At 40.2% G+C, this 18694-nt stretch overlaps 1 long non-coding RNA gene across 1 annotated transcript; it reads right to left on the minus strand.

Annotated features, from left to right (window-relative positions):
* Window positions 1–12443: 12443 nt before the first annotated feature.
* On the minus strand, window positions 12444–13947 carry LOC132578553 (uncharacterized). Its single transcript, XR_009555892.1, has 2 exons — window positions 13707–13947; window positions 12444–12621 (listed from the first exon to the last, which is right to left on the minus strand). It is a non-coding gene; the product is annotated as an uncharacterized LOC132578553 (long non-coding RNA).
* Window positions 13948–18694: the final 4747 nt, after the last annotated feature.

The following is an 18694-nucleotide window of genomic DNA, read 5'->3' on the forward strand; positions in this document are numbered from 1 at the left end:
TTTCTTATTTATCTACTAACTTTTCCTTTTAACTGACCATGGGACCTTTTGCATGTAAGTCAGGTGCTGTACCACTGAGCCACACCCCCTCTCCTAATGGCTAAATTGAATCTCCATGTTCAGAGACAATCTGAATGCTAGTTAGTGGAGGAGGAGGAGAAGCTCCATGCACCTTCTGTTGACCTTCTGCAGTATCTGGATGGCCACTACCTCTCTATTGCATTTTTAATTCTGCACTTCCCCTAAAGAACTTGGGGCAACATACATGATTCTTCCCTCTTCCATTTTGTCTCCCACCCCACCTCAAAGCTTGATAGGAAGTGATGAATACAAGATTACACAATTGCATGGCTGAGTGTGGATTTGAGTCCAGGTCCCTGACATGTTCTCTCTTGTACACAGCTCTGCTTCTCAGACAGATCTTTGGCCTGATGGGGTTCTTCTGATATTTTGTTAATGTGAACCAGTCCATAGATACATAATGGCAGAATCAGTCATATTACTGAGCCAATGGTTTTATCACAAGAGACCACTATTTAACACCGTTTCCGTATGTTAAATTAATCTCAGGTAAATGAATAGCTTTGTTATAAGGGGTGGGGGTAGAGATTATTATTATTATTTTAACTTCATGGTGGAAATGCTACATTAGGGAAAGTATTTGTGTAGGACGCTTTATAGGAGAAAACAAGAAAATACTTTGAATTTAATTGCAAATAAGCAATTAAGAGCCTCCTTTTCCTAAATTTGTGGCTATTTAAGCAGTGCAATATGAAGCAATGAATGAGTCAAATGTAATTAAAAATTGCTAAACAACAAGAAGAAAAACAAGCGATTATGGCTTTCAGTTGTATCAGAGCTAAGCAGTAACCATATTATTTCTGCAAACTATTTTCACTTAGCACAGTTCAGATGGAATTATTGCTATGACCTTTTAAAAATGTGAAAGAGTGAATCAATACCCTTTCAGAGGCAAGATTGCAGGAGCAGAAATGGTGTGTATTTCTGCATCAGAAGGCAGTTGAAACCTAATTATCGTCAATCACATACCAGGTAGCCTCAATGAGCACAGATCTGCTTGAGTGTTTTTGTGTGACAGAAAGAAAGTGAGAGGGAGTGCAAACTCATATATGTACACATATGTGCATAGGACTATTTTGGTGCCAATGGACTAGGAATTTAGGGAGAATTATAGAGGTTGTCACTCATTTCCATTAACTAACACTGGTGTGTCAGAAATAGCAACCTCTGACTGATGTATGAGTAGTTGGCAGCCTGCCATCTTCCAGCAGGCCTGCCAGCCAAGAATCATGGTTCATTGTTGAGGCTGTCCAAATGCTGACTTGGATCTGCACCATATATTATTAAATAATAACAGCATATCAGACAATCAACAACTTCTCCTGGAATCTGAGGGCAATGTTGTTGTTTTTTAAAAAAACAACCTTGCCCCTAGCAATTCAGAGACTTGACAAACAATAAATATCTGATAGTTTTGATTTATACTGCTCAGCTGAAAGGAGTTGGCTGTATAGTTGGGATAAATTGTTGCTGGTTCATGCTACATTGAACAGTTCCCACAACAAAAGCATGACCTGAGCAAAATCCATATGGACTGTGTGCTACAAATAGGGAGGCTGGCAACAAGTGGGAAGATAGGTGGGGCAGAGAAAAATGAGAGTGGTGTGCAACATCCCAACATTTTTTTAGCCCCTCCCCCAAAAGTGATGCAAGTGCATTATGTGATGCTGTAGATATCCTCCTGATCTCTGTTATTTTTACCATAGAGACCAGGAGGATTCCTACAGTGTCACACAACATGCTGACATCACTTCTGTTTTGGGGATTGGAATTATGTTGCAATGCTGTTGTGGGGAGAGAGGGATGGCAAAGGCAATTTATTAGGGCTGCCAGGGCATCCCCCTTACTCTGAGCTCCTGCTGCTGCTTAATGGAGCAGCCGGAGCAAAAATAGTGGGGCCAGCATCATGGGACACCACATTACTTCTGTGTATGCAATTGGAAGCCATGTTGTGGTGACACATAACATCAATTCCCACCGTTTCTGATCTCCAAAACTTCAAAAGAGCACTATCACAGGAATAAAGATTTCCTCAAACACAGTGTGCAATACTTTACACCAGGGTTTCCCAAACTTTTCTTTCCCATGTCCCAGTTATTTTTACACTTCTCCTTCGTGGCCCACTAAAATTTGGGGGTGGAGCCAGGAGACTTTGGAGGTGGAGCCGGAGACAGGAATTATGTTATTTCCTGTGGTGTCAAGGACCAAGTGATGTCACTTCCGGGGCACACTGAACCAAAACTCCACCTTTTCCTCTGATGTCACTTCCAGGGCACTCCCCCAAACCTGCCTCTACTTTGGAAGTAAATTCATTTTCAGAAAAATCTCTCTGAAACTCATGCTGAGCCAAAATGGGGGTGGAAAATGGGCAGCCCTCTCTTTTCACCCCCACACCTGTATGCACCTATCTGTTTGTGTATTCTTCTCCAGCTTGCAAGCACCCCTAATGCCCATGTTCAATTGCCTGCACCACCTACACATCCCTTCCTCAACAGTGCTAGCCAGTGTATGCAGTTGGGAGTGCTGTTGCCATTGCCATCAGGAATGCCAGCACTGTGCACCACCCATACTGGGTCCTGGCAGCTGCTCTACCTCAAAATATGCTGACACATTTAGTAGGCCCTTCCTTCAGCTGCTACTACTGGAACCCTGCCTCAAGCTACAACCAAGCTTGCTTGGTTTCAAAAAAATCTTTCAACAGCTATTTTTCATACTTTTCTTTGGTTGAAACATTGGAAAATTGCTGTGAAAGGCAGCAAAGAATTGTACTGCAATTAATGAATTAATTTCAAGTTATATGAAGTTCATACAAGCTTTTTTGCAGTTATCCCAAAAAGGATATTTATGAGGGGCTTGCAGCTTTTTGCTGGCTGTGTTTCCCATGCCTTTAAAAGCAACCTGTTGTGCAGATACTTAGCCAGTGAACTGCTTTCATCCTTTTTAATATCTACATGAGGAGTTTAATTTTGGTGTCAGACAGCTGTTAAAAGCAGGACCAGTAAAATGGTGCCATGTTCATAGTACCATCACTTCCAGTGCTGTTGAGATATACCACAGTGATCTCCAATAATCTCTTTCTGCCCCACACCTCTTACTCTCACTTACTCACACAAAAATCTCATAGAAGACCACCTGGCTACAACTGGGAGTGCCAACATTTCATTGGCAGAGCTCCTATGTCTGCAACAACAGTATGATGAACAGAAAAGTTTCATCCAGTAAAAATGGAAGGAAAGAAAGAAAGGGAAAGAATGAAATGGCAGGAAAGGAAAAGAAAGACGTGAAAAGAAAGAACATAAACATAAGAGGAGCCATGTTGGATTAGGCCAGTGGACTATCCAGTCCAAAATTCCCCCATACAATGCCCAAAAAGCACCAGAATGTCCACCAGAGGGGCCAGGGCACTAGAAGCCCTCCCACTGTTGCGTCCTCCCCTCCCAGCACCAAGAATACAGAGCATCACTTGCAGGGAAAGAAAGAAAGAAGGGGGGCAAAGAAAAAAAAAGCCTTCCTCACCATTAGATGACCCCAGCCAGCAAAAATTCTGCCCAGGGGTCGTTTGGTTAAAAAAAAAATAGCTATTGGAATGCCCACTCCCCACCCCTCCCAGCTGAAAAAAACACACACACTCTTTGCTGCCCAGGCCTCCCAGGGAAATCTCCCCAAAAGAACATACTGCAAGGCACATGAAAGCTCATACCTTGAAGAACACTTCATGGGTCTAAAGTGCCAGTGGATGCCAGCTTTTCTCTCGAACAGAGGGAGCAGGGGAGAAGGAAGGAGAGGCAGCCCAGCTCCTCTCTGCACAACACAGAGACTGGACAGAGCTAGCTTTGGCTTTTCTTGTGACCCAGTAGTGAGGCTTCCGTGGCCTGGTACTGGGTCACGACCCTGCAAATGCAAAACACTGCTTTACACAATTGAGTAAATATTAATAATCTATTTACCTTCTTAATAATGAGGAATGTGTCTGTTCTTGGATAGGACATTGTTTCCAGCCTAAGTTGCTTCTTCCCAAGATAACTCTCTCTTTTTGGCCAAAACTTTGTGGGGTATTAGCTCAGGCCTGCAGGAGTATCTTGTGGGGGAAAGTTATTGTCACTTCATACCTTATCTACTAGAGGCCTTGCCCAACGCTGGTGCTGGCTAAACAAAGGCAGCTTTGCAAAGGGCCTGGCCTGGCTAGACTTCTGCTTGGTGCTGGGGTAGAATTTTAACCACTGTGGGCTTTTAAAACTTTTTTATACTTTGTGGTATAGGTCTTGTCCTTGGCATTTACATGCCTACCAATAAGAAACAAAGACATGACAGATTTTTGAAATAATTAGCATGTGCAAAGTTCATGTTAAGGATAAGGGGTTAGCCTTAAAATGACAATATTTTGCAAAGGAAGTCTAGGTGATAATTAGTAATGGCAACTTATAGAAAAATGCCTTCTTACTATATCCATATCAAAAAGGTGTGGACTTGCTGACATTATAGTTTCCTGCAGTCCTTTCATTATGTGATGTGTTCCAATAGTATAGCCTGATATTGTCAGATTGCAAAAGCTAAGTAGGGCTAGTACTCAGAGGGAAGACCACCAAAGAAGACTCTGCAGAGCAAGGCAATGGCAACCATGGCAAATGGAGGCACTTGAATCAAGGCAGGATGGTGCTGCTGTTGCTCTTAGATCTGACAGTAGTGTTTGACAGGGTCCACTATGACCTGTTGACCCACCACCTTGCCAACATTGGGATTCAGGAGATTGCTTTGCAGCGGCTTTCCTCCTTTCTCCATGATCAGGAATTGAGGGTGGCACTAGGGGAGAGGATGTCCCCATATTAACCACTTGAATGTGGGGTCCTGCAGGGGGTGATCTTCTCCTCAGTGGTATTTAACATCAACACGTGCCTTCTCATCCAGTTAATCTGGGGGGTTGGGCTGGGTTGTCATCAATATGCAGATAACACTCAGCTCTGTCTGCTGATGAGTGGCCGGATGCTGCCCCAGACATTTTGGACAGGGCTTTAGGAGCCATGGCTGGATGGTTACAGTGGAGCCAGCTTAAGACGAACCTAATGAAGGTGGAAGTCCTGTACCTGAGTCATGGGGGACTGTGGTTGAGGCAGGCTCCCAGTCTTTGTTTTTTGGGTTTTTTTTTTTTATTCTAAAGGTTTTATTGGTTTCAGAAAAAGTAAGGGTAAGGGATAGGGGAAATAGAAAGCACAATACATTTGACCTTATTCTGCATAAAAATACTTTTGAAAAATACAAGCTTACATCTACCATACTTTACATAAATTGTCCCATATTATTGTCTATACTAAACATCATGAACATTTCAAAATTTTCTATTATAAATCTTTTGTTAAAGTTATCTTTTAGTTTTGACAACTGCAGTAAAGGCGGGGGGGGGGGAGAAATAAGTTCACACCAAAGAATCTTAAGAGTCTTGAGTGTCTAACCAGGTGTAAAATTTCATCCAATATTTTCTTGCGTCGTCTTTAGATCTCCCAGCCAACAGCTGTAGGCTCCCAGTCTTTGGTGGGGCACCATTGGTGCCAGCGCTGAAGGTGAGGAGTCTCAGGGTGATCCTGGACTCCTCACTCTCTATGGAGGCCCAGATCATTTCAGTTGCCAGCTCAACCTTTTATCATCTACAGCTACTCAGTTAACTGGTTCCCTATCTCAACCCCCAGAACTTAGCTACAGTGATCTATGCAATGGTCACTTCCAGGTTGGATTACTGTAACATGCTCTATGTGGGCCTGATCTGGAAACTGCAGCTAGTGCAGAATGAAGCAGTGCACCTACTGATGGCAATGTTGTGGGTGCACATTCAGCCAGTGCTGGACTGGCTGCCAATCAAATACCGGATCTGGTTCAAAGCTATGGTTTTGACCTTTAAAACCTTATGCAGCCTGGGACAATCATACCTGTGGGATCGCCTCTCTCCATATGAGCTCTGGAGAGCTTCATGCTCTTCCAACCAACACCTCCTGGTGATCTCCAGCCTGGGGGACATCTACTTAGCCTCAACCAGGGCTTTCTCAGTCCTTGCCCAACCCAGGTGGAACATGATCCCAGGATCAGGGCCCTTAGGGACCTTATTACAGTTCCACAGGACCTGTAAATGGAGTTGTTCCATCAGGCTTTTGACTGAGGCGGCAGACATTCAGTCATTCTGGCATCCTTTGTTTATAGCCCCTTTCCCAGTGCCCTGCTGCTTTAGATATTATTTTGGACATTGGAGTCCCCTAGGGTACCTATACCCACCTAATAGGAGGCGTGGGTTTTCTATTGTTGTCATCTATTGTCTTATTGTTTTTATTGTTTTCTGGATTTTATGTCGTAAGCTGCCTTGAGCCCACTTGAAGGATAGGGCGGGGTATAAATTTAACCACCACCACATCTGTTTCTCAGTTCCCCTGAAAGCCCCTTGCTGGGTTGCTATAAGTCAGGTGTGACTTGATGGCACTTCACAGAAACACATAATGATCTGAAGATGAGAGAGAGAGAGATGCAGTTTTTGTTTTCTCTTTTCAAGACAGTTACTCCCCCCCCCACCCTTCCCAGTTCAAGCTATGCTAAGGTTTCATCTTTGCAAAAAGGAATCTTTCTATATGTACTGTGGTCAAAGCTTCCTACATGATTACCTCCAGCAATCTTTGGCATTAAATTTTGAATCTACAGGTGCCTCAGTTGCTCTGAAGGATCTAATCTGATGATCATGAAGAAATCTGGGGCGCGGGGGAAGGAATCACATGGACAGTCTCCATTCAGTCGACCCAAGATTCTGTGTATTCCCTGATTCCACAGCAGAAATTAGGTTCCAGGGACAGAATTTGGCACAATGAGAATCTTAGACTATTTCAACCTGGTGTTATTGCATTGGTTCTGGCTACAAAAGTGTTCCCCTATGAACCTGCCCACTGAGTCGCTGAAGTTGAAGGAAGTCTCCTTAGGCTGGAGAATGTCTTCAGAATTTATTCAGTGCAGTAGTAGGACAGGGAGTAGGATCCACACCAATGTGCAGAGTCACTGCATCAGGTCCCCTCACCCAGCACAGATGGTTGTATTGCATCTGTACAATGCTCTTCATCCAGCTTTTTTTCTGGCACCATGTTTTCAGTTTTATACAGCAGGCTAAGATCTCTCCATTTACTCAGACCTTTGATTTTCTTCAGTTGCAGTGATCTTGCTTTCATTTTTGTAGAGTCATGCATTGATTTGGCCTATGTTTTAGTAATCCTATGGTTTTATTGAATTATAATTTCATGCATTTTATCTGGAAGTAGCCTTAGAAGCTAATGATGAGAGGCAGAATACATCCATAGACAAATGGCAAAAAGAATAATCCATAAATGCACTTTTAGCCATACCTTTTTTCTTCATCCATGGAAGAACAGACCTTAATTTAAACATGTCTAGTTCTTTAATTTTTTTTTTAAAATCTTCACATGCATCTAGGGTTGTACAAGCTCCAGGCAAGGCACTCTAACCAGGAAGAGGCAAGTTATGCAGAAACAAGTATTCCCTTGTATTGTTTCTAAATTGCTCAAGTGCTCTGTGCAAAATGTGAAGGGTAGCACTGTGGGAACCTCTGCTGATCCAGGGTCCTCCTGTCAAACACCCAACCTTGCCACCATCTGGAACTGCCCAGGTATTGTACAGTATAAATATGGAAAATATAATTTCATGCAACAATGAGTTCCTCACAGAACACCAATCATACGTGATACAAACATTTTCATCTTAGAACGCTTCCAGATGGCTGTCTTACGTAGCAACCCCAGTGCTGTTATGAGTAAGTGGCATGCAGAATCAGCACACCTGACATTCTCAAACCAGGCAAGGACTGTGCCAGTCCTTATGATTATTCCTAATCCCAATGGAGTAGCAGGAGTGGCATAAAGAATGTATCCAACAGAGTGCTTCACTGGCCAATATTACCTCCATTTTTGTACTAGTTGCACTTCCTGTAGAAGGCACAGGAAGTACTTCTTGTTCATGCCCCCCAGCACTGAAGAAGCTGCATTTTATAAGCACCTTTGTAACATCAAGGCCTCATCTACTAAATAGAATGGCAGATGAATCAATCTTCTTTATTTGGGTTTTCAAGCTAGTCTCATCATTGGAGCCATTAAGAGAACTTTGAAATAATTACCTGTAGTGTAATAAATGTTTGTGTACTTTCAATCTTTCCATTTATCAACAAGATACTAAACCAAGTGCTTAATTTTATACAATAGCCTAAAGGTGAGAGCTTGACATTATGCTAATATCCTTTAGCGCAAGAAACAGAAGGTTCTCCAACTGTGTTGATAGAGAGAAAGTGTCTGGCAACACGTTGCAACTGCTCGCTCAGTTGTTCTGTTTTTTCATCACTTTTTTTCTTTTACCCATAAATGCTTTGTCAGTTACATTGCATCAAAGTGACAAGCAAGAAGCTTATCAGTGTTCTCAAAGTGACTTCTAATATTTCACAAAATCAGACTACCCAGTAACAGTGGTTCTAAAATGAAAAAATAGGCTGAATTAGAAACTGGACAGATTTTCCACATTTAGATAAACAAATCTGAAATTTTCAAAAACATTAACATTTTGTAAAACTACATTTCTAGGTAAAAATTCAGTTTCCAGTACAAGCCATTGAGCTGCAATAACCAAGTTATTTATCACAGCCACAGTTTGCTATCAAGACAGCATTTGTGAACAAAAATGCTGAATGTCACAAACGGTAATTTAAGGTAAGCAGTACTTAAAATTAACTTGTTGTTAATTGTTTCCAGTTTTGATATAAGATCTACCCTTTTGTTTCCAGTTTTGATATAAGATCTACCCTTTTGTTTATCTGAACAGGGAAGAAATTTTTTAGGTGACCAAGATTCTGGTTCCATGTTATGATTCCATGATATGATCTACATTAGATTATAACATAAGTTTAGATTAATATAACAGCAGTGTAATTGATCTAGTATATTTTTATTCCATCTTTCCTCCAAGAAACTCAGGGTAGTAAAAGTTCTTCCTCACCTGTGCAAATAATGCAGAAAAGGTAATTCTGTTGCATTTCACTGGAATGCAGTTACTTTTTAATTACAGTTTTCAGAGATAAGTTAGCTCCAAAAACCCATGAATTCCACTGTACTCAAGAAACAGATCTTTCCCTCCTTCCTATCTTCTGCAACCTTTCAGACCACCTGAGAGTCAAGGCAGGGAAAGGGAGTTACAGACTGAGAGGCAGATCGCTTTTTGTGCAAGTGGGAGTACTGCTTTGGATCCAGCGGTATCACGATCTGTAAAAATTTCAGTCTCTTCCAAAAATTAGCATAAAGATTAGTCATATAACATAAAGCACCCTAAAGGGAATTCATCACATATACTTATTTCCTGAGGTTGCAATTACCATTTAATTCTGAAATGTACCTACAGTGCAATGTTTTTCAGTTGTATGCAGAATGTAGCATTTCATTCAGTTATAAAACCAGTTCTGCCCTATGGCCAAGCAACTGTTACCTCTAGGATACCCTTGCCTTGACCAATAAATCACGTCACTTCTCTTCTGTACCTGTACCTGATTCCTCATCTGATGAAGTGTGCTTAGAGCACACGAAAGCTTACATTCTGAATAAAACTATGTTGGGTCTTAAAGGTGATACTTGACTCCTACTTCATTCTCGATTGCACAGGTTGTCTATATTGTTCCCTCATTGCTCTGAATTAATCCCAATAAACAGGTGATGAGCAACTGTTTGTGATGGGTTACATTTTCACTGGGCAGTAAGTAGTAAAATATTAGCATAGTACATGATGTCATTATTGCCAATTGCTTTGTCCTATGGATATATTCTACACCCATAACAGGGAGGTCCCTCCTAAGTCTCTGCAAGTTTCAGTGAAAAGGGTGTTCACAAGGTACACAAAATGGAAATGTTATACCCCTGAAAAAATCATATAGAGGGTCAAACCAGGACAATTATGGCTTTCAGTATCTCCTGTTCAGAGTGGGGCTGCCAACATTAAAACCAACAGGTGTAATCATCAGCATGATGTCGCTTCCAAGGAAAGCCCAGAAGCTAGGGCAATAGTGCTAGGAGTAACCAGAAACCATAGAGTTTACAGCTATTCCTAGAGCTACTGCCATCTCTTCTGGGTTTTCCCTAGTGATGACATCATCATGCTTGTGATGCTACTCCCTCCAGGCCTCCTGACAGCTGCCTGGCAACCCTAGACACCTTTAGTGTCCTCAGCTTCATAGTGTTATAAACATGTACTGCATTTATGTGGTAACAACCTCTGCTCTATAACATCTGCTCCAAATGACTTCTATGACAGCTTCATAGCATACTGTATTATTGTACTTTCACAAGTACAGGTAAACTGTTGACCACTGTCTTAAGTCACCCAAAACCCACTATAATGGAGGAGGGATTCAGGGGTTTTTTTAAATCTTTTATTCTACTCCAAGTAATATATTTCTTGAAGACTCATAAATGATGAAAAATAAATTTCCCCTTTGGCAACTTTATTTGCAGATAATGGTGGTTTGTATTTTTGATAGGATTTTTACATTAAATGGGGAATCTATGTGCTTGTTTAACTTCATTAAGGGAATATTATATTGACTAAAAAGGCTTAGTGAAGTAACCAGCTTCCATGTGGTTATATCAATCTATTTTGGTAGCACTGTACACTAGTTTCCCCCCCAGAGTACTCCCTGTAATGCTGAGAAAGTGTCAGAAATAATGACTGTCTACCTATATCTGCAATAAAATGTAGAGCATAGATATTATAGTTGTAAGTATCAAAGATTTATTTCTTGACTGCAGGTAATGATGAATCTTTTAGCACAACTAATGTCTGGAGGAAACCTCTCTTCTTCTTCCAGCTGTCATGGGGAGACTATTTATAGGGCCCTTAGTGCAGTGGGGTTTTAGCATAAAGAGGCAATGTGTCTAAGGTGCCACTGGATTGGAAATGTTATCAAGGGCTTCCTCTCATTGAAGATCTCTTAGTAGATGGCATTAGATTCCCTCTTTGTGTGTTTACGTCCCCCCAAAGACAGGGGACAGATGTTTAACATCAGACCATTAATCCCTGAGCCCAGGTTCCTGTGACAGCACAAACCCAACAGAATAAGCCCTTTGCCTTTGCTCAGTGTAAATGTCGCAGTTTACTGCTGATTTACAGAACAGGGTCAGGCCATTAGAAACTTGGCAATCTTCTGTACAGCTGGAAAACAATATGCATGATAAGCTAAAATTCAATACCTTCTTTCACTAATTAAATGGGTTCCCACCAGGACCAAAAAAAAAAAATAGAGGAGAGAGACTCAACAACACAAATTATAAACACACAGGCCTTTTCTGCATCCCTATGCATTTTTTCCTGCATATGCAGTCCAAGCTGCACTTAGGTTCTTTTCACTAGAATATACCTATTGATTTAACCCTATGATGTTCACATTAGAAAAAGCTGCATTTGAATCAGAGTTGCTACTGATACTTTTGTTTCTGCTTTGCAGGCTGGTTCATTATGCTTTTGTCTTGTCAAAGTGGACAGGTAGAATATAAACCACCACCGTTCCCATATTTTGACTGCCCTCCTTGATGTCATTAACTGACAAGCTTTGGGACAACTGATGGATCTCAAAAGAAAATTTCACAAATGCCTTAGAAGGTCCCCACCTTCTCCAAAATTCCAAGCTTTGATTTCTAATTTAAACATCCCTCTTCCATTCTATTTAGTTAAACATTCTGGATGTCCCTCAAGCCATTTTGATACATGAGGTCAGATGGAAGTCACTAGAAAACTCTTCTGTTGTTTGTAGGCCAGCATAACTAACTTTTTATTACAGAAGTGTCCTACCATGCAAATAAAGGCAAATATTTAAATAAGCTTGTTTTAATGCCTGCTACTGTGCCAACCAAGTAAAAGCTTTTTTTTGTTGTTAAACACACCCACACACACGCCCCACGATGTGAAACAAGAAAAGGCCTCACTGTCAGGAATGCCTCTGAAATAATTAGGTTTGAAATGTGAACGATAGAAGTCGCAGTAGGAGAAGAGGACTGACCTATTTTTGCATTTTGAACATAGAATTAAACTCCCCAAGAGATTGAATATTTTGTCTGTGTCTTGATGATGGACCCTTGAGCCTTTCTGACAACATTTTGCTGAATAGTGAATAATATTTAGCTCAAACATGGTTCACTTCCAGACTTATTTCACTGAGAAGCAGTAGCAGCAAAAGGCTGAACAGCTGGAGGTTTAAGTAAAATCCGAAATAGCTACAGGCTTTAATGCTGATCCAAACCATATGAATAATAACCCAAATAATAATAAAAAATCTAGTAAGTATAAATCTCATCAGCCAATGAAAGTGAACATTTGAAATCTATTAATATTTCCAAAGACATTATCTCCTGGCCACCCCACTGCTTTGCGACTTGTCATCTCAGCTGTAATATTTGCCTTCCAGCGTCATCTAAGTGGTTTTCTTCCCCTGTGAGAAGCCTCCTCCACAACCTTCGCAGGATACAGCCCACTGCTCCCCTGCAGGAGAATGAGATGATCATTAACAACCAAAGACACTTCAGGCACAAGCCAAGGCTCTGGTGTCTCCAAAGCTTCCCGTCTCCCCATCAAAATTCATCTCCTGTCACTGTTCTAGGAGCAGAAAGGCTTCTCATTACAGCATCATTCCCCTCTTGCAAGAAACCCTTGATTGCTGCACTGGTGCCTTTGGAAGGCAAAGATGTAATTTAGCAAAATAATGTACCATGCTGATTAATTTAATGTAGCCCATGACTAATTATGGTAATTCATTACATCTACAATTAGGCTAAGTAATTTATTGCACTGCAGTCTCATAAAGCAGAGGATTTATATCGAGTTTTGAATGTCACCCAAAGGACATTTCTGTACCTTGTCTTTACTGAAGCGGAATGAGGCTGCCAGCCAAGAGGAGCCAAAAAAATTTAAACTCCCCATACACCCTGCCTCTGCCATATTTGACGTTTGTATTGCAGGCAGCAAGCAGGTATGATGAGACATTTTCTGGCAATATCCTCGTCCTGAAATTGTACCTCTGTGATTACTTGGCATTGAAGCCCCACACCAATTTTACTTTGTGTAAGAACTGGAGGCACATAACACAGAATATTAAGTCTGCTAGACCACTCGCGTGTCATGCTTGCAACATTTGTGGAAATGATTTCAGGAAAGTGGCAAGTTTAACTTTGGAATCCACCCCCACCCCCCAGCTTATTTTGCAGCACATTCTGCAGTCTCTTTCAACAAAGACCTTTTTTTCTGTGCCTTTGGCTGGAGGGAGGGAGGGAAGGAAAGGAGGACATCTCCCTTTGCTCTGGAAAAAGACGCACACATAGCATTACAGTGAAATACAGCCTCCCTGGTCCCCCCTGTAGCAGGCCTCGCTCCAGCACTAGCGTACTTCAGAGACCAATTTGTTTAGCTGATCACTGTCTCTTTGACGTGGCTGCAAATGTTACCTTTCTTTTTCAATCAAAAACACAGCAGGGTGTGCCATCTGTTTGGCACAGCCTTCCGCTCCTTTCCCCAATGCCTTTTTGTGCTGATCATTTTACATGGCAATTTGTTCTTAAACCCCTTCTTACCTTGGCTTTGGTAAATTTCACTTTTAAAATATTTTTTTAAAGCATGCACCATCCTGATTTTGTGTCCAGTAACTTCAGAGGCTTGATGGATAGGAATCAGCAAAAAATCAGAGGCAAGATCTTGGTTAAAAAAAAAAAGTCAGCTGACTGCTTGTCAGCATGTGGATGATTTAAAACAGCCATGTTTACTAAGGCTATTTTTTACTGCTGTGTTCCACACCATTTTCCTTTTTTATGCTTTAACCTAAGTGGCCTTACTAATTAAAAGATTAATAGTAAAGATTTCCTTCCCCCACCTTTTTGTTGTTATAGCAGTTTAAAGAAAGACTATAGCATTCACTCATCAGAAGGTGGGACACAAAAAGGCTTTAATATTTTCTCTCTCCGAGGCTGCTTAAGATACAAATTGCTCCCTCAGAAGAGGAACAGATGATAAGTCCCCCTAGCTGAAGTCATGGGGTTCCTAGTAGAGCTTGGGATGCTTTGGGCATACAAATGAATTATCCTTCATTCTTCTCCTATGTGCATATACATAAGTTAGCCCTCATTAGAATTCAATAGGATTCTGTTTTTTTAATGTTAACATTCAAAGGCATGTATGAAATACGTGGAGGGGGGAGTGATCCCAGCACAGTTATAGTCCACATTATATCATAATCCTGAAAAATATTTTTCCCTAAAGGAAATCACTGCATTTTCAGCCTTCTATCTTGCAGTCCTAATGCAATGCACATTGTCTTCGTTCCTGTAATAATGGATTAAAAGGGGTTTATGTCTAGCTACTTGGTGTCACCACAATAATCGCATTTATCTCGTTTAAAAGTGCCGCTGCTAAAGATCAGATTATGTGAAACCTTTGAGCTCATTTTGCACTGAGGGGCAAAAACCCCCATACATTATGCAAATAAAGAACAGTGTCCCCCCACGACCCAGAAATAGCTCAGACTATTAGGTATCAATGTTCTTTTGTGTAGACCATAAGAAGTCTAATGAAAAGAAAGCCACCATGACAACAAGTGTGGAAAACAGAACTACTGATCCCTTTTTAAAAATCAAAAGTTGACTGATGCTTGAATTGAGAGTTGTAATGTATTTACTGACAGTTTTATTATCACCAGGTCTTTAATCAGCCATGACCTGGCTCAAGAGTCCTTGTGTGGAGAGACTTCTGTTTGCTGGAGCAGGCCTGTGAGTTCATTTGCATGGAGGCTGAATTCAACAAACTTCTTTGTTAAATAAGGAAAACAAGCTGTTCCCCAAACAACTAGAAATGAAAAGTTGCTAGATGAAATGAAAAGTAACTAGAAATGAAAACTCAAATAAGGAAAACAAGCTGTTCCCCAAACAAGTAACTAGAAATGAAAAGTTGCTCATATCATTACTTCTCTGATTTTTTTACCCTTTGATTGCTCATTTTATCTATTTATTCAAACAGTTTGTTTGGGTCATGTTTATTGCATTACCATCTCAATCTTAGGAAAAGTTGTGTCCTTCTCTGCTATATTTGCTATAAGCCTTTTTATAGGAGTATATTTTTACTGCCTCAGTATCAATTAATAGGTTATTGTAAAAATCACAATTTAAACTACACTAAAAACTTCTAAATTGATTTAATGCATTTTGTGAATATACATCTGCGGTCTCTATTGGATGATTTAACATTTCTTTTTAAAGCCTCACTGTCAAAATTTTCTTTTGGTGCAAAGGAGAAAACCCATCAGACACAGATTATATTTTTTCAAATAAATGCAGTTCTCCCCACCCCCACCTCCGATAAAAACAGATTATTAGGCTATGGAAAGCATAACCTGGCAAAGGAAAAACCTCTTGTATACAAGCTGAATGATCTTTCAGTAAAAGTTATTAGGGGAAATTCCCCAGTGTAGCATGCAGTGAAAACTATGGCACAACACTACACATAGTTCAATATTAATTTTTAAAATAAAAAACTCTTTAAAAATTAAGACCATAAGTAGGCTAGAATGCTGTCTCCATAAACTTCCACTGCAATTAAGTAATCAATATAGAATATTTATTGCTATAAACCCAAGCATGAAGATCTCTATGTCAGACCTGTGTGCTTAAACCTTACAGTTTGGTCATGTATTGGTTTTATAGGAAGTTCTTCTTTTCCTCCTCAGAAAAATCCATTCATTTACAGGTATTACTTTCTTAGCACACAATCCAATCTATCTTTACCCAGCCTCTAGAACTGCAAGACAATATTTTAAAAGACTCCAGTTTGCAATTTGGTTTAGGGCTCCAGGATGCTGAATATGAATTTGAAATATTACAGTCAGCAGTTCACAAGTCAATCAGGTCTATATGTTTCTTGGCCTTGTAATTACTGTCAAATTTTGACAAGACCAACAGTAATCCCCTCCCCCACATTTTAATTTAAGGAAGTAGCTAGTCTAAGAAATATTTTTCAGTATAGGTGAAAAGGAGAGAAAGAGTTATTTAAATTACTGTCACCAAAGAAAAAACATGAAGACCATTTATAAAGTTAATAGCAGATGGAGCATGGGAGAAAATAATCCAGAAATGTAGCCACTGGGAACTTGAAATCTTTTGCTTTTGGTATATTTTTCTCCCTGTGAAAGGGGAACCATGAAGATCCAGAGAGATAGCTATTGACTTAATGTACATTTTGTATAGCAATCAGATACAAAGATGATAAGTACAGTGCAAATACATTAGAGCAAAATGGTTGCCATTTCAAACTGTCACTTTTTCATGAAAAATGATTTTGTGAAGTACTCCTCATGGCAGTGCTAAGGAAGTTCAGACATGTTCTGGCATCTATACAAACGCTCTTTGTGACAACCAAAGGGAAGCCCATTTAGACCATAGATTATTTTTTTCCCTCAGGATCATATTGCTAATTTTATATTGTTCAGAGGGCTGTACACAAAAGTACTCATGCACAAAATTCTCTTGTGCTTGTCCATACATATCTTTCTTTCCATTAGCACCCATTTGGCTAGGAAGTCCACGTATACTCAAGGAAGAAAATACTATCACCAATGAAAGGAAGGAACACCCATCTTGTTTTACCACTTACCAGAAGGCACTCTGAGCCATGTTCAGACTACCTTCATTAAGGCATACCTACATGACAGTTGTCTGCACATAATCAGAAGCACAAAATCATCTCTTGGAGAAACTGTTATTAGTGCAATGCTGAAAGCGGGAAGACTCCTATGCCAATTTCACTCATGGAGTGGTCCCATAAATGCCTCTCCTAGCTTTGGGCGACAGTGAGGGAACAATTCTAGTGGTCACTCCAGCAAGTATGGATGGTGGCTGAATTATATAATCACATTTTGTTCATTAAATGATCACAGAAGAAACTATAAATCTGGATGTAATGGCTGTGGACTTATGAATTGAACTGTTTTGACAATGATGGGCTACATGAGATTTAAGCCCCTAAAATGATGATAGTGGGAAGTCCAGGAAACCCAACTACTGGTGTTACATCTCTTCTAGGAGTCATATCCTTAACCACAGTGCAGGGGAGGAGGTCCCCTCTTCTGAGTCTGTCTTTTCTCCTGAATTCTTAAGTGGCATCCTTGGCCAGAAAAGCCAGCTTTGCAAGTGCAAGTTGTACATTAGGCAAGTTACGTTTTCGTAAACAGCTTTATAGACAGGGAACTATCACATATTTCTTCAGTACTCATTTCAGGGATGGCAGAGGCAAATACGATAAAAGATCAGCGGAAGATATATACACAAATCACCTTAGTGCATGGATTGTGATATCCACATTATATCTACTTGGCTGTGGCAGCATTCTTTTGTAATGCTCCTAGTTCATATGCGGACCAAGTCTATGCTCTGCAGTTTGTCTGATCTGTTGTTAAGGCTCTCTGTCTGTGACATAAGCACTGCTAAGAGTCTGGGAATAGTTATTCCTCTCTGTGGATTCACTCAAGTATAATTAGGGAGTTCAGTAGTCCACAACAATTGCTGCAATTGAACTTGTAAAGGAAACAGTGCGTTTTGTGCACATTCAAGGAAAAAATAGACTCAGGGACTAAAATCCCGCAAATAAATTGTATATTTCTGTGGAGACCCATGAACAGTTACATTGTATGCACGACTGCAAAAAGACTGGGACAGAGTAGGGCCATCCAGAACTTCCTAAAGGGAGACCAGGTAAACATTCCTTGTGAAGGCAACAGCATTTTTTTGAATTGGACATAATGCTCAGATTTTTATTTCAATCAGAGGAAATAACCTGTGTTGACAATTTAATGCTTTATTTATTATTCTCCATCTTCACATCTATACAATTACTGTGAGGATAGAACTCTTCAGTATAGCATTATTATGACTTCTATGTCACGTGTGCATGGATTAATAAGAATTTACTATCTTCTTCCACTCTGGATGTATGGTTCTTAAGCTTTGTTCCATCTGATATTATTCTGTATAGTTCATTGTAGGTGTTGATATAAAGTGTATATTCACGTCACTCTATTGCATGAATCTGGAAAAGTTATGCTTGAATTTTGGTTCATATTTACTTTATATTTCCATTTTGGCTTTATACATTCCAAATGGTTTTTGTTTGATAATTCCTGCCTTTTGGATATTCTGGATGGTTCTGGTGCTGCCTTCAGCTTTTGGTTCTCTGGAGGATCTCTTCCTTTTTGCTGTTTGCGTGACCAATCTCACACAAGTTGGGGGTTTACTACTGGATCTTGCAGACAGAATACATATAATGCAACATATAAATGAAACTCTTTAATTAAAATGAACAACAAAGATACAACAGGTAGCTGAACGTGTCCTTGTACCCAGAACACATCTCTGGAGTAAGGCTTCACTCTGATGGTACCCATCAGTACTTACTTGACAAAACTCCAATCATATGCATCTTTAGCCATATTAAGTCTTAGCTGACAGAAGTAACTTGACCAATAGATAATTGTTGTCTATACTTTTAAGCAGTTTATTTAAATTGAAAGAAGATGGACACA

The sequence above is a fragment of the Heteronotia binoei genome, chromosome 10 (assembly GCF_032191835.1).
Source record: "Heteronotia binoei isolate CCM8104 ecotype False Entrance Well chromosome 10, APGP_CSIRO_Hbin_v1, whole genome shotgun sequence".
NCBI lineage: Eukaryota > Metazoa > Chordata > Lepidosauria > Squamata > Gekkonidae > Heteronotia > Heteronotia binoei.